Below are 21,409 nucleotides of genomic sequence, written 5' to 3' on the forward strand. Positions count from 1 at the left end.
CTCGAAATGTATATAAGAAATACTCAAGTTAAGAAAAAAAAAAAAAGAAATCTTCATGCAACTCAAGGTTGTATTTTAGTCCTCACTTTCTACCTTCCTCAAATACCTCTGTGTTCTTTGTAGAAAGATTTACTTCGAACTTCTTTGGGTGTGAGGCCAAATTCACACACTGGTCAGCAGAAAGAACCATGATTTATTCACTGTGTTACATGTGCACCTGCCACAGGTCAGGTGATTTTTCATATGGGGCTCTTTATTGATCGCCTAGTGTATCTCAAGTCCAATTTATCTGTCTTTACTACAGTATAACTTTATGCATCATTAGTTTGGCACTGTGGTGATTTTGGCAAGGGGACATTGCACACATTTATTCTTAAGATGTTATCAGACAGTTGACTGTTTCCTCAATGCACATGAGTTCTTACATGACTTTCAAGCAGATTTCCTCTAAATGTACTTTACATTTTATATAATTATGTAAGCACATCATTGTTCAGAGCCTCGCTGCTTATGTTTTTCTGATATATGAAATATATCATCTTAAAGTATATATGCCCCTAGTGCCTACTCTTGCTATAAAGAGACAGAAACTCATGCTATTCACTGATTCTTAGAGTACCTGGGGAGGTTGAAATGTCATACACACACACACACACACACACACACACACACACACACACACACACTCACACACACACAGTGGCTTGTAAGACAATGTACTACTTTTATCCAAAATAACACTTTACACTAAAGCAACCCAATATTGCTGTCTAATGAAAATTGTATGTACTTTAACAAAAAAATGTTTACAATCCAGTCCATGCAAATCAACATTCTGCCCCTTCCTATGAGTCAGACCCTTTCAGATTCCACATCTCAGGGAGATAATTTCTTTTTACATGCCTGGATTATTTTACTTGGCACACTGTTCTTTGGGAGGTCAAAAGTAATAAGACATTATCTTTTTGTGAACAAATACTGTGGTTCAATAGCCAATATATTAACAGATAGATAAAAATGTTAATTTAGGTGATAGATAGATAGATAGATAGATAGATAGATAGATAGTAGATAATATTTTAGAAGATAAATGCTGCATTTTTTTATCTAATGATTCACTGATGGACATTTAGGTTAAGTTCTTTGGTCTTGGATAGTTTGAATAATTCAGCAATGACCATGGAAATTTGATTATATCTGTTATGTGTGCATTTAATTTATCTTGTATATTTGCATGGTGCTAAAATTTCTGGACTGCATGGTTGTTATATTTTTAAACATTTTTAAGGCTCTCCACACTAGTTTCATTTGACCTGTGCTAGAATTGTAATATGTTCTATTTATATTTTAACAACCTTTAAGACCCTCCATACTTGTAATTTCTATTTCTACAAAGCCTGTAAACGTATTCTCTCTTCTCCCCTTCAATACCAACACTAGTCCTTTTTTGATAATAGCCCTCCTATCAGCTGTGGTTAGTGCTGGGCATTCAAGTTAGTTTGGTGTCAAATTAAAGAAAAGTGACCCTTCCTTTCCTTGAAGCTATCACGTTTCAACTTTATTTTTAAGTAGCAGCTAATATTTCACTTGTGTGACAGTTCTAATTGTCATAGTGACAGACTCTAAAATCACCTGGGAGATGGGACTCTAGCCAGGCCTGTCAGGGACTGTTGATTAACTGAATTGATGTAAGAAGGGACATATTAATTGTAGGTGAGGCTGTGCCCTGGGCAGAGGATCCTGGACTGTGTGGAATGAGTTAGCAAGCTCACCAGGAGTTTTCGCTCTTGGTTCTCTTCTTTCTGACTGTAGACCCACGTGACCAGCTGCTTCCAACTCCTACCACGGGGACTTCTTTACAGTTATAGACTACGTCAAGAACTGAGAGTCAGAAAGAACATGACATCTGCATCTCCTTTAAGATCGTCTGCCACAGGACTTCATCACACGAGGATAAGTAGCTAAGACCACCCAGCTACTGAAGTTCGGCAAAGGATGATAATTAGGGAGGTGAAGCTATCATTTTGGCTGTGTGTATACTTTAAAATCACTAAAATGACATTTACCCCATTTAAAATAGAAGGAGACTACCAGAAATCTGCTTCACAGATATTTTAAGAGTTAACTAAGGAAACTCATTATAAATAGTCAGCCCTCAGAAGATACATACTCCATTATTGCTGTTTCTGGGTGATTTATAAGTAATGCTTGGCTAACTCAAGAAAGGCTATATGGGTAAGCTTGTATTCTGTTCAGAAATGTATTTTAGTCACAGATTCCAAAACCCCATCCAATAGTGAATCACAGAAACATGGTTTTGTTTGGTTTTAGCCTAAACCCCTCTGAGTCACCATAATATTTTCTAAGAAATACTAAGAATTCTACTTTCAGAGAAAGCGTTAGCCCCTTGAAAGTACTCAAAAATTATATTGTAACTTTTGTTTGGAACTATTTTTAATGGTTTCCAATTCTCTCTACAATTTAGCTATGGCATATTATGAAAATAATTTTATACAATTTTGCTAAGGTGTTAAAGTTCTTTCTAGACAATTTTTCATTCTGAAAACCCTTCAAAGTAAATCCTCATTTTTATAATCTTGTCTTCACCTTATCTTTACCTTTTATTCCTTATTATACTCTTATACTAATTAATGGATCTAATCTTTCAAGAGGTACATTTTAAGCATTGAAGTATATTTTGGAAGTAAATAGGAATATCTGGTTTTATTTTTCTCAAAAAGTCTTCTAATTAAGATATAATACAAACACATTATTATGAATATAAATGGCCTATTTAATAAAGTTCCATGTAAAGAGATTTGTAAACATCTAATTGATAAATTTGATTTATTAAGATAGACCTCCAAATATTTGAAAATAATAATAATAACTGAGTTCAAACTTCCAAAATGAGAATCCCACCAGGTGAATAGGAGATGACGATGACACATTATGGTGAATATAACATGTTAAAAGGCAGGAGGAAAAGTCATAAAGAGGGAAAGTCATGGGTCATGTATGCTCTCAAGTTCCAGAGCACAAAGGTAAAAATAATTACGGTGACTCAGGGGCATTAAAACCAACTGAAAACATTTTTCTATGATTCAATATTGAACATGGAGATAAGAACACAGAAATTATGTAAGGCTGTGTTGGCCCTGCTAAGATTTGGACTCTTCATCACCCAAACAATGGAAAACAAGCTATTTTACATGTCATCATATTTTCATGTTGAAAAGATCATTACAGCTAGAAAAGGAAAATGAGCCAGAAAGCAGATGACTGGTTGTCAGTGGAGCATTGGAGAAAAAAAAATGGATGTTATTTGCAAAAACACGCCTATGTTAGAGAGAGAAACTGCAAAGCTCAAGATATATTTAAGACATATAGTGAAAGTTTTTCTTGGTAAGAGAAGCTGATATAAGGATGGCTGAGAAGAACTTGTTACTGTGACTTAAGTGATTCATCCTTCAGCATTCGATCTTGGAGACATGCAAACGTAAGAGGTCTAAATTAGAAATGTAAGCTTTCCAGGCCAATTACGACAAGGCGATCTATGGCACTCAAAGAGCTCAGCGTCAAACCATGCAATTTAGAGAAAGGATGGATACTGGGTACAAAAAATGGACTCGAACTCACATTATTATTTCCCTTTTTAATGGCTTTATCCTTGATTTGGCTCATTTTAAATTCAAGATCGTGTAGATGGTCTCAATAGATTTTTATGACTATTTTTATGAAACCTAGTGCTGACTGCCCCTGGCTCAATGTTTGGACAATGTTCATTCTGAGAATTTCCAATTCACAATAATCCAGGAAACTAATTTCAAATGAGTATTCCTGGACTTTCCTCTAGTACTTCTAAATCACGCTCAATGGCGGTAGAGCCAGGAATCTGCTTCTTAAACTATCCAAATAGTTCTTTTCTGGACTCAAGTGTGAGATCTACCAAAGGCAACCTGAGAGGCTGCCATAATTTTAGGAATTGGTAGCCTATATGGGCCATAATAATCTTTATGGATAGTTACCGTTGTTCACCCTGATGCCAGATAGGTTTGCCCTGTATGATGTAGCGTGAGGCTATCCTTCAGTATTTTTTAAAATGTTCACAAAAGTAAAAAGCAACTCCTTGGTGCTAATGTGACTGATTTCTTAGGCTGGCTCCCATATTAGAAACAGATGTGTATAAAAATCACTGCCTGTGAACATTTTTAATACTAAAAGAGCTTTTGATTAATTGTATCAATTTATTGAGTTTCTCATCTCTCTTTCATGCTGTGCCTATTTTACTCTAGATGTAGATGAGTATGAGAAATTATCATTTGCTTCATACCTTTTCTGAGTAGGGCATGATATGTAGCACTGGAAAAGAGCCAGAGATTGTTTTATACTTAACAGATATTGGTGAATGCGGCCAGCCCACCCTCATTTGAGTAAGGGAAACATTAACCACCTGTTTGTTCTCTGGCAGAAAGCCTGTGTTATATTTTACTTTCAGAATGGCTTCATTTTCACAGGGCATGAATTTCCTCCTATTGAGTAGAGTTTAAGTAGAATTAAACAGTTGTTGGTTACTCCAAGCATATAAATACCACTATTGTAGTATTGGGGAACGTTTTATTGTGCTAGTCATTGTGGTTGGTAGGCTTTACAACTGGGTAGGACTGTCTGTTGCTTTTCTCCTTTGGATGGTTGTAAACATTTTATTGTTAAACTTTTATACTTTGTATATGCTTCTAATGATATGAATTTGCCTTATAATTCCTATGCCTATAATCAGACTCTTTTCAATGAAATTCTGTCCTTCAATGAAAAACGGCATACTTTCTGTGCTGTTCAGCAGAGAAACTTGGATCCTCAAACACAGCTCACCATGCGGTAAGCTCTCAATAAATATTGATTGAAGAAGAGAACCTCATTTAACTGATTTATGGTGTATGAGACAGGGCTGTGTCTCTAACATGAATCATTCTTTTCTCATGAATATGTGCTTCCTTTTTATCCTCCAGTTTTGAAATGTCATTTCCCACGAGTATGGCCTTTCATTCTGAAGCGGATTTAGAATGAAATATGAAACAGACTATTGTTCCTTGAAGTAAGGGTATCTGACATTACAAGATATGCTACAGAGAGAGGGCAGTGGGGACATTTTCTTATCCTAATATATTCCATTGTACAACAACACACTCATGAAATAGACATGGAAATATTCCTTATAAAGTTAAATGAGTAAAGCTTTACTGTTACTATTTTCTTGCTTTATAATTCAAAAGTACTTGAAAGCAAAAATACTGATTTTATGTTCCCAAAGCATCAAAAGAAAATCTACTAAGACAATTCAGTAAATTACAATTAGACTGTGGATTCCAGCAGTGATTTGAATAAGGACAGGTAAAAAGTTACCTATGAATGCATTTCTTGTAAAGGATTATTGTAAGAATGTAATATGAGCAAATTTGCTTTTGATCAAGATTTTTAAAGTGGGAACATTAAAATTCTAATGGCTTCATATTCCACATCGATTTGAACAGCAAAATAATGTGCAGTATTCATGTTCTGTGCATACTTCCAAAGCTTATTAGACCAGGGTTCATCTCACAAAGCCGTTAGCTATTCACGCTATTTTTCTAAGCATAATAATAATTTTCTTATGTAAGCGACCCCCATACAGTCTGACTCATAAATGAGTCTTTGCTATTCACACCAATGTACAAGTTTGGTGGTGTGTATAAAACTATATATCTTCTTGAAAATTTCCACACATACAAAGACTCAGAAAGACACAAAAACACACAAACCCACACAGACAGAAGGGAAAGAAGACAACAGATACACAGACACAAGTGATTAACTACAGGAGCCATAATCTGAAGCAACTGACATATTATCTGAATTGTTCATATAATTCTGATATTAGATCATTCCTTTTTGCTCTCTGGTACTAGCTGAAGCATGGTTTCTTTAATACTTTTCTATAAAGTGATAAGCAGTTATTTGAAATTTGTTTAAAAATAAACAACTATTCTTTGCCTCATTTCCCACTCCTGAAAGTTGAAAGTAAACTGCGGAGGAGCTCTGACTGGAAGTTGTTGCCTTCCAGCCTGGTTCTGCTCGTGTCAGCAGCCTGGGGGTCCCGGGTGGTTTAATCAGAACTTTTAAGGGAACGGAAAAGGAAAACATTTTCTCACAATGGAGTTCAGTATTGCTTCTCTGATACCACACCAGAGGATGAAGTGGGTACATTGTTGTTGGCGCTTCACCAAGGAAGATGTCTAGGTTGCCCACATGGCTTTTGTTGCTATGCATGGCGATGTTTTCAGATGATTGTTCTGTGGTGTTTGGCTGGAGTATTTCTGAAAGTTTCTGTGGATCAAGGCTGCCTATTTGTTTTGTTTTAACTAGTGATAGCAAGTTTCTAGTAGGTTTCAGAGTGGTTTTTGTTGCTGCTTGTAGGTTGATGTCGTTATGCAGGTGAGGGCAGGCACAAGTTAGATCAAGGCCATGACTGGACAGTAAAAGAATAAGCTGGGGACAAAGTTTTTGTAGGGAGGGAGAGGAGAGGAAATCAAGATGGAGACAACAGAGCAGGATGATCCAGATCCAGGCGGACTGGATCGATTTTGTCTTGTCTTGGTGGGCGGTTTAAATCTTTATTAATTGGCAGTGAATTTGTTGTGTGGATGTATTGTGGATTGGGAATTTAACATGTAAGTCTAATTGCTAAATTACAAGTTTCTGGAACTTTGATTTGCCGGGCTAAAGAGGACAGTGTGTGAAAGAAATGGCTGAGAGGAAGTTGGAGCATGCAAATCTGGTTCTGCTGCCTGCGGAGTGTGTGTGTGTGTGTGTGTGTGCGCGTGCGCGTATGTGTATATACACCATGCTTGGTAACTACTACCTAGGGGACCACGCGGAGAGAGCTGCTAAAAGGGAGAAAGCCAAGCGAGGGCTTGAGGACCACGCGGTAGAGTAGCAGCCAGAGTAAGCGGATCCAGCTCTCCGGATCTGATAGAAAAAGATCCATTTTAATTTTTACCACAACAGCTACTGTTGTTTTTAATCTCTTAAAAATAATACCTAGGTTTTGCGACGTACTTTGAAAGTATAAATAAGAAAAAAGCATCTCCAACCCCAAGAGGTGAAGTAACATACAATACTGTTGAACTTATAAATGATTAACATCCACAGTTACCTCAGAGACCACTAATGTGACAATTCCACAATCAAGCACATAAAGTATTTATTCTTAGCTTATTTTTAAAACATTTTGTCACTTAGACTTATGAGACTAAGTAGTCTTTAAAACAAGCTAAATTTAGTATAAACTCCTACATTTATGCTTAGTCACATCATTTAATAGTTGAATGATCTTGAATTAATTTTTCCATCTTGTGAATTAGAATCTTTGTGAAATAGTAACATTGTTATCTTCAATGATTTGTTATAAGGTTAAAGGTAACATGAATGGGAGCATGAAGGCTCTGGTATATAATATGTATCTAGTAAATATTCAATGTGCTTTTTACTAAATAGGTAGGTGAATATTGCAAGATATTTAATAGTGCTATTAGTTCTTATTGTAACCCAGCTAATGCCACAATAATTGATACAGAGTGTTATTGATTTATTTAATCAGGTTTAACATAAATACAGAGTAATTACCTCTAAACTATTCTTTTACACTAGACTTGATATATCCCCACATCACTTGCCGTTTGAATCTTGCCTGGGCTGCTTTGCCTCATCAGTCTGTCTTCAAGGCGCACTACTTCATCCAGTCCAGTGGAGACCTTCTGCTCTTTTTGTCTGCCTTCTATGTCTTTCTTCTCTTTCTCTGCCTCTTGGTCCATACCTGTGACCCCCAGCCTGGTAACCAAAGTCCCACCATTATATATTCTCACCAGTAATTGGCTGTGAACCACTTTTATTTAACCAGTCATAGAAGATTGATAAACAAAGTTTACACAGCATCATTTGATGTACACGAGGAAGTACTCATTTAGACTACAACCAGGCAACCAGATCATGGAGGGGGGCAGTATTTATGTTCTGAACACATAGCAGCACTAGACCAACCCCTAAAAGGTAAAATTGCTTTTACTATAGGTGATAGAAAGAAAGACAAGATGGTATTTGGAGCTAGGCTCAAGAAATAAATAATATACATAATTCTGTGCTCAACTAAATCAGAGAAGTGTCAATAATCATATTTTACTAGTTGAGATAGTCATATTCAGCTGAGGTGCCAAAAATCACACTCTCTGGAGCTTTAGCTGGGAAAGCCTTCTTTCTCACACAGTCATTTCTACTATGTGACTGAAAAGTAGAAATCAAAAGAAAGGCATGACTGCTCCTAGGTACCAGGTGAAGAAGGCTTATTGTCAATATGAGGAAGAATACAGAAAGGGGCAGACAGATGTGTAGGAGAGTCCAAGGTGAATGTGGCTCTTTGGAGTCAGGCCATGTGAAGAGGGAGGGGATGTGCCAGCAGCCAAGGTGGGTGACCTGGGCCAAGAGCTGGCTAAGAGGTCAATGGGGCCAAAAGGGTAAAGATGAAGAAAAGCATGAAATAAAAGGAAGGACGTGACTACACTAGAAGTATGGAGAAGGTTTATAATAGATACATGGGAGAACATAAGGATAAGAAAAGGTGCCTGGAAGAGTCCAGATTGGACTTTGCCAGCAGACCGAGCCAGGCCATGAGAGAAGAGGCTATGCAAACTAGGAGGATTCTGCAACAGGTAGGGATTGAAGGACCCTGGGAGTCCGCTTAGTTAAGTTCATAGGCATCTCAGCTATTTGTCCTAGGTTTAAAACTTAACACTGTGTGTCTGGAAGACTCTCTGAGGAAGTTGCCTCCATTTCAATATCTAGTATTAAAAAATACAAATCCAAAGAAAGGGAATAATAGTGATTGATCATGAAAATGATTTCCACCCAGAAGTATCACAACTCGTGTGTATTGAATATACTTGACTGAATTACATCACCTGACCTCAAAATCACGGGATTGTAATTCCTTTCTGATGCTAAAAGAACAAAGAATCTTCTCTGTTGGCGAACACTCATAGTTACCCACAGATAACTACGCACTGGACCATTGGGAAGGCTAAAGCTGAATACATATGGAGGGCAGGTACAGAAACTCACTCTTAGATTCTGCTCACAGAGCAAGACTGGTTCTGATACACCACACAGATATACCCATGGATTTTAACAATCACCCTTTTTTTCCAGGAGGTAACTCCTTACTAGTTAAATTCTATCTGATCATTTTTTTCTCGCTAATAAATAATAAAGGATATTGATGCATGTTTCTAGAGAATGTTAAGGTCTTTAACCTATGGCTGACTCCCAGCATCCTTTCATCCCTAGCTGTTACAGGGTCCTCCTAGCCAGCATACTATTTCCCCCTTCATCCTTCCTGACCAGTCTATATCATGGTGACACACCATTAGAAAGTGCAGCATGCGCTTTATGACTATGAATGAGCAAGCTCTACACTAACCTGGAAAAAAGGCAGAGCAAAAAGCAGTTAACCATCTGGGACTTTGATTCTATGATTCCTCTTCTACACAGACGATGTGTGACAATACAGAAATTATTGAGTCTCTTTTAGCCGTGACTCATCTCATAATTTACAATGCAATCCATAAAATAATAGTGACCAGTATCACAGGGCCTTTGGAAAAAAACATGTAGAAATATATCCCTTTCTCAGTCTTGTCTCAAATAATTTAAACAAAAAATCAACATAACCCTGCCTCTCTTCTTCAGAGTGGTGATAATTCCCCATCCCCAAAGGTAAACAATTTCATGAAAAAAAAATGGTTCAGAGTAAAGAAAAGCCCACCTTAGGGGATACGTAAATAAAGAGAAGAAATTCTATCACTCAGGGCAGTTGTTGACTGATTAGCAAGTGGTCACATCACTGTGTGAAGAAAGGGATGGGTAGTTTCATGCAGATCCCCAAGGCCTGATTCTCCTGGCAACACTAACTGCTGGTTCTCCTCCCTCAAACATTAGCTTTAAACTCAAGAAGGTCGATACTCCCAGTGGGTGAGTATTGACGCACAGCCAGAGTGGTGTGTGAAGTAAGTGATGTGCTTTTAATCATTTTGGAATTTACTTTTAAAGCCTCAATTATGGGAATTAAAAGTAACTGAAGCACGGCTTAAGTCATCTTTCCAGACACTAGTCTAATGTAAGCAGTGCCATTCCCATGCCAAGCTCTTTAGAAACCCATGCAGTGACATGCTGATCAATTTACATGCCCAGCTTTTTAGAAACCCATGCAATGACATGCTGATCATTTACATGCTGATTGACCACTTACTTGACAGAATACTGGATCATTTAAATGAAATCAAATCAACAAGGCAGTCACAAATAGCCCATGGAGGAATGTGAATATTGAGGGAAAGTCATTGAAAAGAGATGGGAATAGTTTGAGGTGTGGGAAAACACAGAGAAAAGTTGCATATGTAGGCAGAGTATAAATATGCATATTTATGTGTCTATATACTAAGTTTTAGTTATTTAGTTTCCAAAGAACTTCAAACATTGCATATATATATGTGTGTGTGTGTGTACATATGTATTATGTGAATATATGTGTATTTATATATACATTTATAGATAGAAAATATGGCATATATATGCATAGCCTGAATATATCTATTTATATATATATGTATACATATATATGTATACATTAATTTTTATAATATTATTAAAATCAAAGGAATTCTGTTTCCCTGGGGCTTGGTTGGTATATGTGTTTTTACTCCACTGGGGAGAAAAAACTAATTAACCCCTCTTATAAGCTATCTATTGCAAATAGCTTCTTGGTTAGGGTTGGGACTTTGTACTTACTTCCCCTTCTCTATTATGGGATTTTGTTTGGTTAGAACTAGTTCAAGTCCCTGGATGCTCTCAAAGTCTATGTGAGTATGCATGTGCTTCAGCCCTGGTGTATGCTTCCTTGTGCCAAGGGGGGCCTCCCTTCTGGACCTCAGAATTTTTATACCTTCTCTTCCACAGTGATCTGTGTTCCTTGAGAGGAGAGATACTGCAATACAAAGCTTCTTTGGTGATGGATCAGTGATGCCCTGATCTAAAGCTATATTTCAGTATCAGGAGTTAGTGCTTTTCATTTCAACAGAATCTAGTCTCAAATTCTTAGCCTCGTTTAAAATGTCATTTATGAGTTTTATTTTATGGAACAGGCTGCAAATCCAAGTAAGTAGTGGTTGGTTACTCTCATGATGTCTGTGCCACTATTTCAAAGGTAGGTATATCCTGCAGGCGGGTCACTACTGTAGCTCATATGGTTTGTAGCTAGGTCAGATTGATCTTTGCCTTTCACCTCCAATAGAGTGTCTAGCATTTTCAGCACTATTAATACCAATCTATAGGAGTGAAGCTTCTATTTGAGATCAGCTCCGCTTTGCTCCAGCCTCAATGATGTAACTATGTGGTCTCTTTAGCAACCTGATAGCATTACCAACAGATTGTAGAAGACAGCAGATAGCGCTGGTAATAACCTGCAATGTTTGAAATTCTATGGAAACTGATATCTAAAAAAGATGTTACCTAATCCTGATACTTCACGTTTCACATACGATATCTAGTTAGTATATTGTCTTTCTCATGTTATGATATTTCCTTTCACTTTCCTTTCATCTATGCACATAATGTAGTGAGATTTTACAGTAGTAGTTTTCCTAATGGCTTTTCAAAAGGCCTTTAGTGTTAGGTATCCCTCTCCACATTCTTTTATCTACTCAGCCCTTCTTTCCGCTTTAATTTTCCTATTGTAATTTCCCCTTTTAAGACTATATGTCATATCTCCATTCTTGGATGATCACTTTCATCCACTAAAGTATGTGATAAGTAACCTTTTTGAGTTGAGAAGGACTCCTAGTCTACAGTAACGGAGGAACTGAAAACATTTGTCTGACAAACTACTTGAAATAGCCTCCTTCAGCAGTCTGATGATCTTAGAAGTGTCCACAGAACCACCATAAGGTAACAGGACCTGATGATGCCTTGGTATCAACCCTGTAGTTCTAAAAAATAAACAAATAAACAAATAAATAAACAAAAACCAAAAAACAAACAAACAAACAAAAACAACAATAAAAACCAATTCACCTTTGCCGAATCTACATTTTGACTCCCAAATCCTGAAATAACATTCCTATTTAGATTTACACATCCAAATCTATGATTATTCATAATAGCAGTAGCTAATAAATAATAGAAATGATTTTATAAGAAATCTGTTTTGTCCTTTAAGTACCCTGAAAAAAAATCTCCTGAATGGAGATATCTTCACTCCACAGCAAGCAAGGGAACACTCACAGAATACCAGACAGTCTAAAAATTGTACTGATCTCCAGGAAAATTCAAAACCAAAGAGTTCACTAAAAACCACAATGCTACATCAGTTCCCTCTGTAACTGAGCACAGTGGTCTGTGAGTACAGCTGCAGTTCCCTGGGATCGAATTCCAGGGTCAGTTTTTCAGGAACTGGAAGCAGGAGGCAAAGGAAGCGGAAAACCAAATTAGTCAGATTAATCAGGATAAAAACTCACCCTGAGTTTTCTGCCTGTCCTCCATAGCTGTGGGTGATAAGGACACAAAACATGAATGCAGATAAATCCTCACATTCATGAGAGTTGTGTTACAGGTGTTTCCCAGCCTGGGGACACCAGAGCCCTGCAGAAGCCTGAAGTAAATGAGAAGAGCTAAAAATAATAATTGCACAGTTCCTTTCCACTATCTAGATGGCTAGATTACAAAACTCCAGCTGGTCCTTCCTTTCTAGCACTCACCCACACTTACAGCATTTTGCACTCTGTCCAAATCACTGAGGTCCTTAGACTGAGACTGTATTTTGATGCTGGTGTCAAATGAGTGATATCATACACAGTGTTCTGTACAATGCTATTTCTTTTTCTTTTCCTCCTCTTTCCCTTACTTCCCCTCCCTTCTCCATTCTACCACCTCATGATCTTTTCTCTTCTGCCCTGACAGTTATTAGGCATCTCATTATGGTTAGATAATATTGTCATCACATTTTAAGATACAGATTGAGATTAGATAATTTTTATAGCTGGCCCAAGAACATATCTGGGAAGAGAAAATTGAACCACTGAAATCCAACTTCAGAGTATATTGTTTGCCCTGTAGTGACATCCCTCTTCTGGAGGCTTCCTTAATCCTTTATAAAGTGTTACCTGAAAACTGTTTGGCTTTGGGGAAATGAATGTAGATATCAAGCTGAGGAAAGTAACACAAATTTGAGTTTCCCAAGGCAGCAGATACCTTAAGGATGGGTATTGAATGAGGGCTTCTTAATCTTTTGTCTCTTCTTAAGCTCTTGTCTGTGCCAGTGTGCGATCTAGATACTTCCCTTTTTCAAACTCCCATAGTGCCTGGGGTCCACTCCAAGTTCCTTTCTATACCCTCCCCCATTCTTAACTTGAGCTCTGCCCTTTAAGCCCTTACACGATTATTGGGCTTTCAGTATTTTCTTCCTTGAGATGTTGCCAATAACAGCATTCTCAGCACCTTATCGTGAAGACTGTGCCCCTCTTTTATCTTCCCAGTCTAACCCAACACTACTTCAAGAACGTAGGCCGAACTCTTACTTTCTAAGTTCCAGCAGGGTAAGATGCATCTTGATGAATGTTCTAATCCCATCTCCCTGCATCTTGAGTAATTTTTAATTCAATTTAACATATTTTCTAAGGCAAACAACCTGCTTTAGAAGCTTTCTCATGTAAGTATTCATACATTAATAATGTCCCTGGAATTGTGCTCATTGAGTATCCCTTGAATAACCTGCCATATTCACAGACTTTGTACACAGAAGCAGCATTTGATTTTCTGCAGCCCTCCTAAAATCTCCAGTTGGAGACTCGCTTCACCTGGTCCAGTCTCAGCATTTTCTTTCTAACACATTCTGAGACTTCAAAAGATACCATTTGTTAAAAAGTAGCAAATTTTTGTAGTAAAAATTTAGAAAGGGGACAAAAGAGCTTTGTAGCGACCAACAGCCATTTTCCCATCCATTTGGTTAAAGATGCCAAGTTAACTCTCCTTATTCTAGCTACCTAAACCTATTCTGGGCTCTCTCTCTCTTTCTTACACACACACACACACACACACACACACACACACACACACACACACACACACAAATATATATATATATATAAATATATTGTATATACATATATATAAGGTATATACATAATATATTTATATATTCTATATATTTGTATATATATTTGCATATGCCTTTTTACTTTTTAAACAAACCAAACATTGTCCATTATATACTCTATGTGTATGTTTCTCCTTTGTGCTTGTTGTTTTTCTGTCAACTCAACATAAGCTAGGCTTATCTGGAAAGAATCTTAGCTGAAGTATCTCACCTAGTTGGCCTGTGGGCATGTCTTTGGGCAAATTTTCTTGAATAAAGGTTGATGGTAGTAAATCCATCCTACTGTGGGCAGTGCCACCCATGGCTGGGTGGTCTTGAATTGTATAAGAAAGCAGGTGAGCTATCCAGGAGGAACAAGTTGAGATCTTCAGCTGTTTCTTTATAGATCTCCAAAACTTTTTCAGAAACCTGTCCGTCTTCCCCAACCCTGTCATATCACATAGTATGACCCCTTCCAATACCCTTGAAAACTACTATGGTCTGTCAGTGCCCTTACAGACTAGTTCCATGAGGAATATTATAGTGCTGGGCCCTTTGTTGCTTCCTACAGCTGAGTGCTTGACCTCAAGGACCTGCTGGGCATGGGCAAACTCCACACTTCATTTAAACATTTTGTTACTAGCACCTAGAAGAAAATATTGTCTGGGCTCCAAGTGAGTTTATGGCGCTCATACTACCAACACAGTCATTGTGACACTAAAGAGTTAAGGCAATGCCCACATAAACCTAGAATCAGGCTCTGGCCTTGGGGTAAGCATAGGTCCTTTATTAGTATAGTAAGTGTGTGTGTGTGTGTGTGTGTGTGTGTGTGTGTGTGTGTGTCCATCATAGATCTCACTAGAGGTCCTTCATAGCAAGTATGCTATCAGTTCATGTTTGATTTTAGTTCTGTTAATACTGGACTCCCTCAAGTTGACCTCTGACTCCCCAAAGTCACATGGTATGCACAGGTCTAAACATAAGCAAACACACTCACTCAAACAAACAAACAAACAGATAAATGTAATAGAAGGTAAAGCCATATTCATACAAAGATAGTGAGTGGTATGTCACATAACTTCAAATAAAAAGAGTGAACAATATAGAATTTACTTCCACTGTCTGGTCTTTAATAAGAAGCATTCTTTTGTATTCATTTTAATGAACAATTACAATTTTAATAATTTTAATAGGAAGGACATTCATTCCCAAGACAATGTTTCTTAAACCTTATGTGTAAGAAGATCAATCCACCTTTGCCAACATTTTTGGAAAATAAGACTATCAGTTATTAGAATTATAAAAGGTTTTTGTAAACATACAAAAGGGCAAAGACAAAACGATAAAGCAAATGGACAAAGGCATAAAAATTATGTTCGTAATTTTAATAATCATGACAAGCATTCTCCAAAAGATAGATAAATGTTCAGAGATCTGTTCTGGTTCACAAATCACAGAGTAGATTTTCTAGGATTGGAAAATAGGGTCATGCGTTCATTTGTTTTCAGACTTTTCATAATATTTAATCTTATTTAAGCTGTTTCTTTATTGATCCTAGAAATCAAAAGTTGGTTTTAGTGGAAAAACTTTAGATGAGACCTATTTATTCCACTTGACCAGAGCTGCAAAATGTCTTTCCATTTTGGACTTCCTGCTGCCAATCAGAGTTCCCAACTCTGATGAATTCATGATCTCTTTCATGAGTTCTCCAAACTCAATACCACTGGGTCACCTAGTGCAAATTTCCCAAGGATGTCAAGGCTCAGGATTGTTTATTGTTGACTTCCATTATTTTCCCAAAGATGCCTGACTCCTCCATCTTCCATTATCTTTCTCATTATCTCTATCTCTCTAGTATTTTATTTCTATTTCTGCTCACATTTTCTAAGGAAAAATGGCATAAAAATTCAGAGTCCAGGCAGATACAAACCTATAAAATATCCTTGATCTGGAGCTAGCAACAGATAGTTTTAAATTTATTCTATACAGAAAAATATAAATATATAGTGAACTATAACAAAATTCACAAGTCTGCAGAATTTTTCTAAAGCTTTGGGTATGAGTCTTAAATAGAACTAAGCACAGCTATACTGACACAGCCCAGGAATCACTTCTTTTAATACATGCTACTGTTAAACGTTGTGTTTTAAGCTCTACAACCATACAGTTCTCAGAGTGCTCTCCCTTGGAAAGACTTGGTAGAAAGTGCGAGTCAACACAAAGGCAGCCTTCTCTGTGTGCATTTTAGTGCGCCACTAATGTGAGACTTCTGACTTGCCATTTGTTAAATAAAGACAATAAAACATGTCACGGAGGGCAGAATCAACAAAAGGCATTGCTGCCATGTGAAAGCAGTCACCTCCCTATAATGAAACAGTCAGAAGTGACAAATGACTTGAGGAGAGGTGAATCTGAATTTGTTGCTGAGCATATGCTGCTGGGTAGGTTAGGCTCCCCTGACTTTAGTACCACCGCTCCTGTGCCTTTAGTTCCAACAGAATGTGCAGGTACCACATTCATTCCCATGTTGATATTTGACCAAATTGAAGCATGCTATGTCTGAAGACAGATTAAGTCTCTTGCGCAGAGATTTCAACTAGCAGGTTGGGGTGTCCTTTCTTGAGTGTAGAGTACACAGAGTTTAAACTTGTGACACTCTCTACATGGACGTAGTCCTAGAACTTCACTGCCTTATGAATATGGACATCCACGTGCCACTTTTATTTTGTTGGCAAGTTTTACTAGCGCTTTTACATCTTGAATATTTTACAAGTCTATTCTTTGTTCTGAACTAATTCTCTTGAATGTCATTCAGGACATTTGATCCTAAATCAGTGAATAATTATTGATTAGTCAGTTATTAGTATTTATGACATTTAGGTGTCTGTGTATCAACAGAAGTCACATGAAGTGATGAGCATTTGCAGGAAGAACAACAATGATGATATTTGTAATGGAAAACTTGTGCCTGGCATGGTGAAGGCAAGTGGCATATAAGGTTTCCTAATGACCTTCGCACTGGTTTGTGTGCCTCTAGTTTTATTCCTCTAGAGCATTTCTTTCTGACCTATTCACCACAACACAGGCAGATCCGCCCAAACACAAAGTTGGCCATTTAATGATCTTCCTAAAAATCTTCCTTGGGTTTAATTTTAGGTCTGCTCTGTTACTCTGGCTATACTTATGTTCAGCAACAATAGGGTTTATTGCCCAGAAACTTAAACTCCTCCATTATAACTAATCTCTGTGCACACCACACTTACTTTTCTGTGTTTTTGTCCATTTTTCCCTCTCCACTGGAATGCCCTTTCCATTTTTGTCTTGGTTTTGTCTTATGTCTCAGGAATCATCTCCTCTAGGAAGCCTTGAAAAAATAAAACTGAAGTTAGACAAAAGCAAATTGCACAAGAATCTCATTCCTTCATCATGTACACATTTACTTCATTATTAAACAGAGGCACCATGGTTAGTGCTAAGCAGAAAAATTACATCCTGCATGAATTTATGGAAATGAGCCTATGAGACTTAGCATGTTTTTGCCATTGTTCCCAAGTCAAAAGTCCCTATCCATATTTTCTTCAACTTCTTGAACCAAGGATATCTACAACTACATTCTAGTGAAAAAGAATATCAATGTTCTAATAGTCAGACACATGTTGAATTCTTTATTCATTCAGATTAGACATCTACCTTTGATGGTCTAGGAATATTCCAGTTCCTCACAATACCTACCACTCAGACATTTGAAGAATAGGAAAATGTATTATTCACATTCAATAGGCATGGCTGTGAGTGAGAAAATAATTAGTTTGGGGTATTAAATGTGTAATATAGAATAAAAGAATTTTATCTGCTATTTTATTCTAATCAAGATTCTCCATACTTTATGGTTATTTACTGAACAAATTTTATTCAGCTAATTTGAATAAACAGAACATATTTTCTTCCTTAACTCTAAAATGTCTAATGTTATATAGGAATGATTATATTTGAAAAATAGCTCGTATGAGCAAATAGACCAATTATAAGTAAAAACCTGAGTTGCAAATAGTTGCTTGAAATCTAATTAACTGATTTTTCAATTGTGTCAATTGCTGGTTTTATTTCACATTCTCATTAGGAATAGAATGAGTTATACATTTTAATTTAGATTTTAAATAGTATTTAAGCATTACTTAGTAAAATTAATATACTAACATTTTTACAATGATAAATCGATACAGTCATAAAGCATTCTCAAGACTAAATTGTGAGTTATGTATTTCTGTTTTGAGACAAAAACAAAAGTCACACCTCAATATATTACACAGTGGAGAGATTTGCGGTCGAGAAATTGGTTTTTGCAGCCCTTTTTTGTCCTGTAATTAAATGTGGCATGAGCCAGTGAGAGTTTAATTTTTACTAGATAAAACTTTGGTAAAAGAGGAGAGAAGAGGAATTCTGCTTCCAGTTTCAATCTTCTGGACTTCTTACAGTTCAAAGTTAATTTTCCTGTAGGGTAAGTAGTGTGTAGGCCCCGTAACTATGTAATTTGTAGGAGAGATATCATAGAAGTGGTGTCAAAGCATATAAATTTGTCCATGAAAATATATCCTTTCTCAAAAACTTTCAAAAACCATAGGGAGGATACCAATAATTGTTCTTAAATAGGCTAAACCATCACGCATCTTAAGTTGGAGGAGTTATTTGCAAACCATCATTGCTTTGTTTTATAATTCATTATAAATGTAAAACATCATTCTTTTCTATCTATTCACTGTGGAATTAAACTTTTTATTTAAGAGTAAATAAAATCAATCTTCTTAAAGAACTCCAGGGAATGTGATAAGCCTTGAGCTTTGAGATCAGCCCTTTGAAGTTATGTTTGACATTTTCCAAGTGACTTAAACCCTATGGAGCTTCTCTCTCTCTCTCTCTCTCTCTCTCTCTCTCTCAACCTCGAGACTTGCAGATATCTGAGTGCTAGAATAATGTGTCAGACATGGTGAACGTGTAATAAAAGTTCCAAGGATTCTGTGTTTTCTGTAGTGGACAAAGCTCAATTCACCCCAGGAAGCCCAGGTCTTCTTTTGTCCTCTTTGTGACAGAGCCATGTGGACAGTCCAAGGCTATCCACATGCCCCATCTCTCAGATGCTCAGCTGTCATCATGAGGCTTCTACATTACTCAGCATGCATTGACTCCTAAATGCTTGGTTTTGTCTGGCTTATGTTTGTTTCATTCCTCAGGCTTACGCTGAATGTCTTCTCTCTCTTTTAGTTTCTTATCTGATTTTTTTAAATTAGAAAAAAAATTGAGACAATTGTTACAAAATCCCTACACTGTCTTCATAGGAAAAGTAACTTGGAAATATTAAGCCTAAATAAAATAACATATTTGCTGAGATGTATGAAATTGTTTTGCTTTCCCTGCCCAACCCCCTGAGCCGACCTAAAGTCAAATATCTTAATCTCGATGTTTCTTTGACCACAACTGCTGTACCTATACCAATTTCAATTATTTTGAGCAAACAAGAAAATTGAAAGCCAAGTCAAGAAAGGAGTATGTTTTCCCACAACTCTTGTAACTTCTGAACTTCCTAGGGAACAATGGCCTGCTGTTCACAGTAATAGTAAAATAAATGATCAGTGGATAAAAGCACTGACCACAAGGGCAAAGAGAGAACGTGTCTACACCTAGGTCATCAGTTAGTAATCCACTTAGATACACTCACACTCACACAAGCATGTCTATCCCACAAATAAATACACATTCTTCATTACTCATTCCAATTATTTAGCTCTTTAAGTCAGCTTGAAAAATCATTACTTTCTTTGTGCAATGGAAATTATAGTTCTCATATTACACAAAACTTTTGTTATGGCGACATCATAGTTACAGATAGAAACAAGACAAATCTTAAGCTACCATAAAATATTTAACCTATAATTGCAAAACCCTAGAGTTATAATGATCATGAACAGCTAAAACAATGATGGGAGATTGGACACATTTCAAAACTATATTTGGAAGGAGGAAACTGGCCCCAAAGGACACAAACCAGAGCTCACATGATGCACAAGATGAGAGGACTTAATTCCATACACGAGCAGTAGCATGTGCTACTACCTCTGATAATAAATAAATAAATGAATAAACCAATAAATACTTTTTAATTTTTTTCAGAGAGACTATCCATTATATTAGCTAAAGGACAAAGTATAACTTTTTTCTGCAATTTTGAGTTAGTTTCTTTCAGTATATCTAATATTTTTTTTGCATGTGTTGGTAGCTCTAATAAAAGCTCGTGCACATGCACTTACGGGGTATCCTCATAAATGTGTGGAGGCCTAAGGTTAATGTTGGGTGTCTTCCTTTATTACTGTCCACCCTCATTCTTTGAAACAAGATGTCTTCCTGAGCCTGTAGTCCAGCATTTCTATAAATCTCGACTTATCTGTGAGAGCCCAGGACCTGCATCTCTGTTCATTTTCAGTGCTGATGTGTGCCACTACATCTGACTTTTATATAAATTCTGGGTATCAAAAGTCATTTCTTCCTGCTTGCTTAGCAGGAAGATCCTTTAGGATATCTTCCTAGTCTCTTCTAAAACAAGTCATTAACAAAGGACCATCACCACCAACAAAAATCTATTTCATTATATTTTTCAAAATTACTCTGGGAAAAAACTTCATAGAACGTTACAACAATAATGAATACAAAATCAACGACAACACATCAATCCTAAAAGAATAAAATCCCTTATGGTGATCAATAATAACCTTTGCATATTAAAGATTTTCTAGAACTGGACTGTGCCATTTGGCCCCAGTAAACAGGACACACATTGCTAACTTCCCTTTCAAGTTGGCTATAAACTCTTCCTAGCTGTTACTGCCATCGAGGAACTGTCTGCATATTTGAAGGGATGAGCCAGGAAAAACAGTTGTCTTTGCCCAAGAACATAAGTCTATGGAGTGTCAGGAAAAACTAGAGAAATCTAAGTGAGCTTTCCGTTTTGCATTTAGCTTAAACGTGACCCTTCCCTTTTTCCCCCCTCAATGCCTTTTCTTAAGCATATTGAAAACTAGACTCCTCTGAAGAGTGCCTTCTACATATAGGACCCAGAGCACTGAGACATCCAGTCAATGTAAAAGGACTAGTGCTGGCCATGAACCTCTGGCTCACTACTAGCCAGTCAGTGTTTGGAACAAC

General features: G+C 36.9%; 1 long non-coding RNA gene across 1 annotated transcript in view; it reads right to left on the reverse strand.

Annotated features, from left to right (window-relative positions):
• Positions 1 to 21,409, reverse strand: part of LOC134479730 (uncharacterized) — a 291,954-nt gene that overhangs the window by 105,088 nt on the left and 165,457 nt on the right. Inside the window, exon 3 of the long non-coding RNA XR_010053398.1 lies at positions 17,479 to 17,579. This is a non-coding gene — a long non-coding RNA (uncharacterized LOC134479730). The remainder of the gene's footprint in view (positions 1 to 17,478; positions 17,580 to 21,409) is intronic.

This window comes from Rattus norvegicus, chromosome 7, assembly GCF_036323735.1.
Source record: "Rattus norvegicus strain BN/NHsdMcwi chromosome 7, GRCr8, whole genome shotgun sequence".
NCBI classification, from domain to species: Eukaryota; Metazoa; Chordata; class Mammalia; order Rodentia; family Muridae; genus Rattus; species Rattus norvegicus.